The sequence below is a fragment of the Schistocerca serialis genome, chromosome 4, assembly GCF_023864345.2.
Source record: "Schistocerca serialis cubense isolate TAMUIC-IGC-003099 chromosome 4, iqSchSeri2.2, whole genome shotgun sequence".
Classification (NCBI taxonomy): domain Eukaryota; kingdom Metazoa; phylum Arthropoda; class Insecta; order Orthoptera; family Acrididae; genus Schistocerca; species Schistocerca serialis.
The window spans coordinates 49,230,092-49,240,070 of NC_064641.1; the positions used below are offsets into that span (position 1 = coordinate 49,230,092).

At 46.4% G+C, this 9,979-nt stretch overlaps 1 non-coding gene across 1 annotated transcript; it reads right to left on the reverse strand.

Annotated features, from left to right (window-relative positions):
* Window positions 1-245: 245 nt before the first annotated feature.
* On the reverse strand, window positions 246-320 carry Trnat-ugu (transfer RNA threonine (anticodon UGU)). Its single transcript has one exon. It is a non-coding gene; the product is annotated as a tRNA-Thr (tRNA).
* Window positions 321-9,979: the final 9,659 nt, after the last annotated feature.

The window sequence follows — 9,979 nt, forward strand, 5'->3', positions numbered from 1 at the left end:
CCTATCCGCCACCTGGGACGCGCCACGTCGGAGTATCACCTCTCCGCCTGCTACGACACCGTAGTAGGTTCGTGGTGGAGAAGCCTACATTCATAAATGATTACAATTTGAGAAAAATTAGACGATTTATTCGAGAGGAATAGCATCGCAAACTAAGCAAATCAATAACGCGTTAGAATTATATATTAATACCTTCAGCTGCTGACGGGCGTTGATATATATCAACGGGGACAGGTGAAAATACGTGCCCCGACCGGGACTCGAACCCGGGATCTCCTGCTTACATGGCAGTCGCTCTACCCACCTGAGCCACCGAGGGCACAGAGGATAGTGCGACTGCAGGGACTATCTCGCGCACGCCTCCCGCGAGACCCACATTCTCACCTTAGATGTCAACACACTACAATCGTAGTGTCCCTACCCAACACACTCATTACTCGTGGAAGACATTGTTACCAAGTCCCGTAAGAGTTCGGGTGATATGAGTGCATCCACACAGAAGAAGAAGCTCATGGTCGGTATTGCAAGAACTATGTACTTATATGGTGTCTGTTCTCTTGTACATGTCCGAAAGAACAGACACCATATCCATATAAGTATACAATAACGCGTTGGTTCGCCTTTGGCCGTTATGCAAGCAGTAATTCGCTTTGGCCTTGATTCATAGAGTTGTGGGATGTCCTTCTGAGTGATATCGTGCCACATTCTGCCCAGCTGGCGCGTTACATCGTCAAAATCCCGAGCAGGTTGGAGAGCCCTGCCAATAATGATCGAGACGTTCTCAATTACGGAGAGATCTGGCGACCTTCCTCGCCAAGGTAGGATTTGACATGCGCGAAGACAAGTAGTAGAAGCTCTCGCCATTTGCGGGTGGGAATTGTCTTCGTGAATTGTAAAACCAGGCTGACTTTTCGTGAAGGGCAATTAAATGTGACGTAGAAATGTCCCATTGAGTGGAGTTACTCTGCAAATGGGACTTACAGTGAGGTCCGAATGAAACTGTCAGCTGCTGGTAAAGCTGATTGACACTAGCCCACGGCATTTCCGTGTCCTTCATGCCGATCACTCGATGTCTAACGTGGTTCACGCCCCTTATATACCCTACCAGGCCTGGTAACAGCACTAAACGAGGACAGTACTAATGCACACTGGAGGCCATTATGTCCGTTACAGAGAACTGCAGCTCTAATGATTTACAAAGCCGCCGATGTTCTGTACGTGGACGAAGTTACGTTGACATCCTTGTTGTTTTGTTAGTTGATGCAAAGTCTAAGATCGGTACATCACATCGGCCTGGAATGTTACTGACTGGAGTAGAACTGCCTTCAGTGATGAGTCGCGCATCGAAATGAGCCCCGATGTCAGCGAAGACGTGTCTGGAGAAGCCCCATACAGAGGTAGGATAACCAACGTGACTGTTGCCCGCCAGCCGGCCGTTGTAGCCGAGCGGTTCCAAGCGCTTCAGTCCGCTGCTGCTACGTTCGCAGGTTCGAATCCTGCTTCGGGCATGGATGTATGTGCTGTCCTTATGTTAGTTGGGTTTAAGTAGTTCTAAGTCTAGGGGACTGATGACTTCAGATATTAAGTCCCATAGTGCTCAGAGCCATTTCAACCATTTTGTTGCCCGCCATACGGCGCGACAGTCATGAGTATTAGTCTGGGGTGCCATTTTATTTCACAGCAGGACCTCTTTGGTAGTCTTCTCTGCCCGGGGACTGGGTGTTTGTGTTGTCCTCATCATTTCCTCATCATCATTCGTGACAGTGGCTAGATTGGACTGTGGAAAAAATTATACTTTGTAAAAATTGGGAGCTGATGACCGCGCAGTTGAGCACCCCACAAAGCAATCATCATCATCATCATCTTTGGTTGTCATACGCGACACTGTTACTGCACAGCGGCACGTCGACCATGTTGTAACCCCCCTCCCCCCATTTTTGTTACGCTTCATGGCAAGCCATCCAGGACTTATATTGCAGCAAGATAATGCCCGCCCTTACACTACCAGAGTTTCTGTTGCCTGTCTTCGTGCTTGCCGAACCCTATGTTGGCCAGCAAGGTCGCCGGATCTCTCCCCAACTGAGAATATTTGTAGCATTATGTGCAGGGCTCTCTAACCAGCTCTCGATTTTGACGATCTAACGCACCAGTTGGACTGGATTTGGCTCGATATCGCTCAGAAGGACATTCAACATCTCTAACAAGCAATGCCCAGTCGAACAACAGCTTGCAAAAGGGCCAGGGGAGGCACAACGCGTTATTGACTTGCTCAGTTTGTGAAATTATTTCTCTTGAATAAATCATGCAATGTTTGTGAAACTGTAATCATTTGTTTGCCTGTACAGGAACATCACATCTATCGATTTCCGTCCGATTTGCTTTGTGATGCATCGTTTTCCTTGCTTTAGACCGTATACTAGTGGCCAACTTCTCATGACATTTAACGGTAAGTTCCGCATCTGGTTGCTGTTGATCACATGCTGTATGTTAGTGTCTCTGCTCGCCGGTTATAATCGGAGGTAATCTCGTTTCTGGTTGTAGCTGCTGAACAATAACAGTTGGAGTTATTTCGTAGCCACACTACTGGCCATTAAAATTGCTACACCAAGAACATGTGCTACAGACGCGAAATTTAACCGAGAGGAAGAAGATGCTAAGATATGCAAATTATTAGCTTTTCAGAGCATTCACACAAGGGTGGCGCCGGTGGCGACACCTACAACGTGCTGACGTGAGGACAGTTTCCAACCGATTTCTCATACACAAACAGCAGTTGACCGGCGTTGCCTGGTGAAACGTTGTTGTGATGCCTCGCGTAAGGAGGAGAAATGCGTACCATCACGTTTCCGACTTTGATAAAGGTCGGATTGTAGCCTATCGCGATTGCGGTTTATCGTATCGCGACATTGCTGCTCGCGTTGGTCGAGATCCGATGACTGTTAGCAGAATATGGAATCGGTGGGTTCAGGAGGGTAATACGGAACGCCGTGCTGGATCCCAACGGCCTCGTATCACTAGCAGTCGAGATGACAGGCATCTTATCCGCATGGCTGTAACGGATCGTGCAGCCACGTCTCGATCCCTGAGTCAACAGATGGGGACGTTTGCAGACAACCATCTGTAGGAACAGTTCGACGACGTTTGCTGCAGCATCGACTATCAGCTCGGAGACCATGGCTGCGGTTACCCTTGACTCTTCATCAGAGACAGGAGCGCATGCGATGGTGTTCTGAACCACGAAACTGTGCGGCTGATCTCGGCGGAGATTCGAGTCCTCCCTCGGGCATGGGTGTGTGTGTTTGTCCTTACGATAATTTAGGTTGAGTAGTGTGTAAGCTTAGGAATTGATGACCTTAGCAGTCAAGTCCCATAAGATTTCCCACACATTTGAACATTTTTTTCAACGACGAACCTGGGTGCACGAATGGCAGAACGTCATTTTTTCTGATGAATCCAGGTTCTGTTTACAGCATCATGATGGTCGCATCAGTGTTTGGCGACATCGCGGTGAACGCATATTGGAAGCGTGTATTCGTCATCGCCATACTGGCGTATCACCCGGCGTGATAGCAGCTGTACCTGTACGCGCCATCCATGCTCTGTTTGACTCAATGCCCAGGCGTATCAAGGCCTTTATTACGGCCAGAGGTGGTTGTTCTGGGTACTGATTTCTCAGGATCTATGCACCCAAATTGCGTGAAAGTGTAATCGCATGTCAGTTATAGTATAATATATTTGTCCAATGAATACCCGTTTATCATCTGCATTTCTTCTTGGTGTAGCAATTTTAACGGCCAGTAGTGTATTTACACCTTGGCTGCTACCAGCCGCCGGCCGGAGTGGCCGTGCCGTTCTAGGCGATACAGTCTGGAACCGAGCGACCGCTACGGTCGCAGGTTGGAATCCTGCCTCGGGCATGGATGTGTGTGATGTTCTTAGGTTAGTTAGGTTTAAGTAGTTTTAAGTTCTAGGGGACTGGTGACCTCAGAAGTTAAGTCGCATAGTGCTCAGAGCCATTTGAACCATTTTTTGCTACCAGCCTACACCAGACTCCTTTGTTTTGATGACGTGGCGGAGGGTTGTTCAGTTTGCTTCATTGTGGCCACGCTGAGGCTACCCTGTGGTATATTTTACCTCTTTGGGAGGAACAGAGGTGCAACCGTGCACTCGCCCGCCACGCCACGGAGTGTGCGGCAGAGCGCGTCTCGGCAGATTGGGCAGCAGCTTTGGCGTGCCGCAGGAGGCGTCGACCCGCCGCCCGGGACACGCCCCTCGCCGCTCGCCTCACGCCTCACGCCTCACGCCTCGCGCCGGGGTCGGGTCACGCGGCCACAAATCCTCGTCGAGTGGCGCCGGCGCCAGACTCCAGACTGCAGCCTGTTGTCGCCTCGCCTCTCGTCGCCTCGCCTCGTTCACAGCCGGCGGTCAGGCGAGACGCCGTAAAAACGCAGGCCAGACAAAGCACGCCGGGCCACGCCGCCTGTTCACAGGGCGTCACCTAGCCAGCAGGAAGGCAACTAGCTGCCACGGTATCTGCAGCTAGATCCTCTCGATTTCTGTTTCTCACTTACCAGGAGAACACCTCGTGTACCATAGCCTGATTTCCCAGAAGCTTTGCTCAAGTGTCAAAATAAGCGAACACGTGTCTCGGCTTATCCGTAGGTACTCGACCGTTTCTGCGAAAACTGCCGTCCAAGCTTAAAATCCACTTTATATTCCTTTTAGCGAGTAAGAAATTCATCCAAACCAGTATCTGATTGTCTAAAGTCGCGGCTTCATTCTTCTACACCCGTGTTCGAAACATGATTATTATTTTATTGTTAATTTTTACTTTTCATTTATCTGCCGATGTCCACAGAAAATTACTTCACGAATGTTTTCCAATGTATACTGAAATAACATTCTCCTTATTCGTCTACTAACTGGATGGTGAATGAATTAAAAAAAAAGACAATAAATGAATGGAAAAGTTATTTGAAACTGTTTTCGGTGAAATTTTTTTTAGTGTATCTTGATTCATTATCACCTGGAAGCACCAGTTTTCGGAAAGTAATCCGTTATGCAAGGTCTGACGCGAAATTATTGCGAACGCGGGAAATCTTCACCCATGTTAACAACGTTTCTTTACCGAGTGAGCTTCATGCGAAGAAATATCACTGTACTAAACTTGCCTAGCCGGCCGTTGTGACCGAGCGGTTCTAGGCGCTTCAGTCGAGAACCGCGTGACTGCTACGGTCGCAGGTTCGAATCCTACCTCGGGCATGGATGCGTCTGATGTCCTTAGGTTAGTTAGGTTTAAGTAGTTCTAAGTCTAGGGGACTGATGACCTCAGATGTTAAGTTCCATAGTCCTCAGAGCCATTTGAACCATTTGAAACTTGCATTCACGTATTTCTCGTGGGGTTCGAAATTTCTATGTTCCGAATGTTTCTACGATCGGTATCATCCAAGGGAACGTACCAAATCTTTCTGAAGAATGAACATACGAATAAAATTTAGTATTCTATCCATCTTCTGCAACTGTACTTGTATATTCGAAATAATCAGCAACCAGCTGCATAAAAGCAATTTAATTTCTTAACCGGTTTCCAGCACTTAGTGTCCTTATTCAGAAGGTGGTACAGGAAAATACACCACAAATAAGCAGAAGTCAGATAATAATATTAAAATTAAGAACGACAAGCATACTGCAAAATGCCGTGGTCCTAGAAAATAGAGGAGCAATAAGTAATACATACTGAATCCATTAATAAAATAAGAGGTCGTACAATTAATATAAGAATTGGTATGTGAATCAGATATCAAAATATGAGAATTTAAAACGGCTGCAACCCGTCAACATACGATACACACATATATTATGTAGCAAATTATCGCGCTTATTGTGAAATCCATTTCTGATTTTACAATTGATGTAACGTCCTTGCATCCCCTAACCTGGTAAGAAACATTTGTGTAGTGACCTGCTACGGATATGGGTACGTAATCGAAAAACAATAAAAATATAATAAACAAAAACAATAGTAAGGTTCCGAACATGGGGCGCAAAGCTGTACTTCCAAAATATCTCGAAAACTTTGACTCTCTCTTTTTTTTTTTCTTTTCAGAAACAGTCAAATGTCTACAGATAACTCGACACCTGTTCGCTTGTTTTGACTCCTCTTCCACTGAGCGAAGTTCCTGGGAAATCAGGTGATGCCACTTGCCGTGTTCTTCTCCTTAGCCGAATTCGCCAAAGCCATCCTCTCACGGGACGTGAAAATGCACGTGTGAATGCTGGTGACGCCACAGTGTGAAATACCACGTCCCACTACAGTCGGAACGAGATGTAAAGAATCTTGCATGGCAGATTTTTGCCTCGTTGCGAGGAACGTGGCCGATGAGACACGGCATCGTTGTACGTTACAGGCAGAACGTAGGAGCCGCCGTATTGTATGGCGTTAAACATCGTATTTGCTGGGTTTTCTTTATCAGAGAGAACGTAATATGAATGTAAGCTTTATAAAAGTATCAGAAAACTGAGTATTTCTCAAAAATGCGTCGTCTGGTCTACGATTTGTTATAATAAAATGACGTGAAACTACAGGGCTATTACAAATGATTGAAGCGATTTCATAAATTCACTGCAGCTCCATTCATTGACATATAGTCACGACACACTACAGATACGTAGAAAAACTCATAAAGTTTTGTTCGGCTGAAGCCGCACTTCAGGTTTCTGCCGCCAGAGCGCTCGAGAGCGCAGTGAGACAATATGGCGACAGGAGCCGAGAAAGCGTGTGTCGTGCTTGAAATGCACTCACATCAGTCAGTCATAACAGTGCAACGACACTTCAGGACGAAGTTCAACAAAGATCCACCAACTGCTAACTCCATTCGGCGATGGTATGCGCAGTTTAAAGCTTCTGGATGCCTCTGTAAGGGGAAATCAACGGGTCGGCCTGCAGTGAGCGAAGAAACGGTTGAACGCGTGCGGGCAAGTTTCACGCATAGTGATGTGAAAGATTCAGTGTTTAAACCTCCTCTACCAAGAAACGTGCCAGAACTGCGAGCTCGCATCAACGATGCTTTCGAACTCATTGGTGGGGACATGCTGCGCCGAGTGTGGGAGGAACTTGATTATCGGCTTGATGTCTGCCGAATCACTAAAGGGGCACATATCGAACATTTGTGAATGCCTAAAAAAACTTTTTGAGGTTTTGTATGTGTGTGCAAAGCATTGTGAAAATATCTCAAATAATAAAGTTATTGTAGAGCTGTGAAATCGCTTCAATCATTTGTAATAACCCTGTACACGTCGCTAGGTAAAAGCCTTCCTGTAGTTGATGTTCTTAGGTTTATAATTCGTGTGCTACGAAAGTACACCGTTCAGTGCTATGGGACACCGATGCTTTATCAAATGCGCGTCTGTGCGGTACAATATGCATACTAAATGTCAAATAATGAAATTTGTAGATACATTCTTCAGACAGAGTGTACGATAACGGAAATGCAGTTGTGTTGTTCAAGTTATAGCGCAGTTAATCGTGTAGTCAGCAATACAGTTGTGAAAATAAAAGTAGTAAGTTGGCGTCTACAAGCTTCTAATTTTTTTCTTTATTTATAAATTTTTAACCTTTTGTTCTCCAACGGGTTCTGGGTTTTTCTTATTCATTTAATAGAAATATAATCGTAAAAGTCCGTCGTATTTATTACAAATAAGGTCTTTTTTCCAGTTATTGTCGCAAAGTCCGACGACTGGAACGTTTCCCCAGTGGAAAGAAATCTCAATTTGAATGCCAGTCTACGTCGGAAAGTAAACGCAAGTTCTTCACTGGAAGTTTTCACTGCTGTGAAACTTTCTGTGATTATGATCTGGCACAAGTTTGTATCTTGATGCATCAAGATTGTAAAATATCTTTTACAATGATAGTCAGCAAATTAAAAAAAAAATCTTCTGATCCATTCTAATGAAATTACGAAACAAATCTCGGTCTTGAAATCTATGTTACGTAGTATGTTGTTTCAGACTGTTGCTAGTCAACGGAACATCGAGAATATGGATATTATGCAAGCCCAAAACGACATTAGATACTATATCTTTATTTTCCCTTTATTGTTATTTCCATTTTCCATCAGGGACGGGCTGGCAGCAGCATAAGCGCTGCTCTTCAGCCAAGAGACATTACAAGTAGATAGGAAGACATTTAAAACAATATAAAGAAGAAAACATGACAGAATATAGAAACAAAAGAGGAGGAACATAAGAAAACAAAGCATACAAAGCGGTGAGTGTAAACCAGAGATAAAAATCTAAGAAAGTAAGTTACACAAAAGACACATACTAGATTAAAAGGCACCAGGCAAAGTACGGCTGGAGCAGAAAAGTCGGAGAACAATTAAAACAGCCACGTGATGGACGGTGTAGCATGGAACAGTCATGGACGATAAACAGGTCGAGCACACTATTAAAACCACATCACTTGATGACTGTAGAGTGGCATCAAAAGACAACACTAACGCAGCACACTGATAACTAACAAAAACCTGGGAGGATCTACTGGGGGGGGGGGGGAAGGGAAAAGGGAAAAGGAGGCGAGGAGGAGGGGAGAGAACAGGGGAGGGAGGTGGAGGCCGCACCACAGGAGGGCTGGGGAGGGAAGGGATGGGGGGGAAAAACAGCCAAGGAGGGGGTGCAGGGACTCAGGGAGGGAAGGAGGAAAATCCGTTCTGGGATAAGGCGGGGAGAGGAAAAGGAGGGCCCTGGGGAGGCGGGCTGGGAACAAGGCCAGGTTACAGTTGGAAGGAAAGGTATACATCATGGCAAAGTTCAACATCCGGGAGAGGGAGGTGCTGGAAATTGCCCTGATGAAGGAAATGGAGGGTGTGGAGTTGGAGAGAGGGAGGGATATAGCGATAGAGGTGCGGCAACGGGCGGGGGTGGAGAGGAAGGAGGAAACTAGGGGGTGGGGAGGATCAAGCCTGTGGACAGTGTAAAGAATGCAGAGGAAGAGGAGAAGGGGAGGGAAGGGGATGAGGTCGTACAGGAGCCGTGTGGGGGAAGGAAGGCAGATACGGAAGGCAAGGCAGAGCACATGGCGTTCTAGGATTTGGAGGGTCTTATAGAAGTGGGCAGGAGATCCAGGCAACGCTGGTATAACAGAGGATAGGACAGATGAGGGATTTGTAGGTGTGGAGGATCTTGGAAGGATGTCCGGCCGGACAGGAGTTTCAGGAGGTGGAGGCAGGAATGGGCCTTGTGCTGGGTGGTCAGGAGATTAGAGGTCCAGGTGAGGTGCCAGTCAAGGGTGAGGCTAAGATGTCTCAGGGTGGGGGTGAGCTGGATGGGATGGCCATAAATGGTGAGGTAGAAATCGTGGAGACAGAAGGAGTGGGTGGTGTGGCCTATGATGATTGCCTGGGTTTTGAAGGATTGATATGAAGGAACCACTGTTTACACCAAGTGGTGAACTGGTCAACGTGGGTTTGGAGGGTGCGTTGGGACTGTTGAAGGCTAGGATAGAGGATGATGAAGGCGGTGTTATCAGCATATTGGAGGAGGTGGACAGGTGGGGGTGGCTTGGGCATACACTATATGTTTTTTTCCCATTACTGTATTTCAATTCCCCATCGGGGCGGGCTGGCAGCAGCTTATGCGCTGCTCTTCAGCCGAAAGTTACTATATCTTAACTACACTGAATTTAAAACCGAAAATGGGATGCAAATTCAGTTGAATTAACGAATAATTTGTAGTAGCACGTTCCTCAGATCGTTGCACAGCATTATGTAGTTTTCCTTTACCAGCAATATATGTAGTCCAAACCATTGATTAGCCCAGAATCTTTCTCGCGATTTTCTCCACTCTTCTATGAGAATCGCTAACACAGTTAACGCAGCTATTTTACGCGCGTCGATTTTCGTTAAGGAACTCCACGGTCTGCGGACCAAATAAATCTGACAACGGCCTCTGGAGAGCGCTGAGAGTGCAAATCGAGTTAACC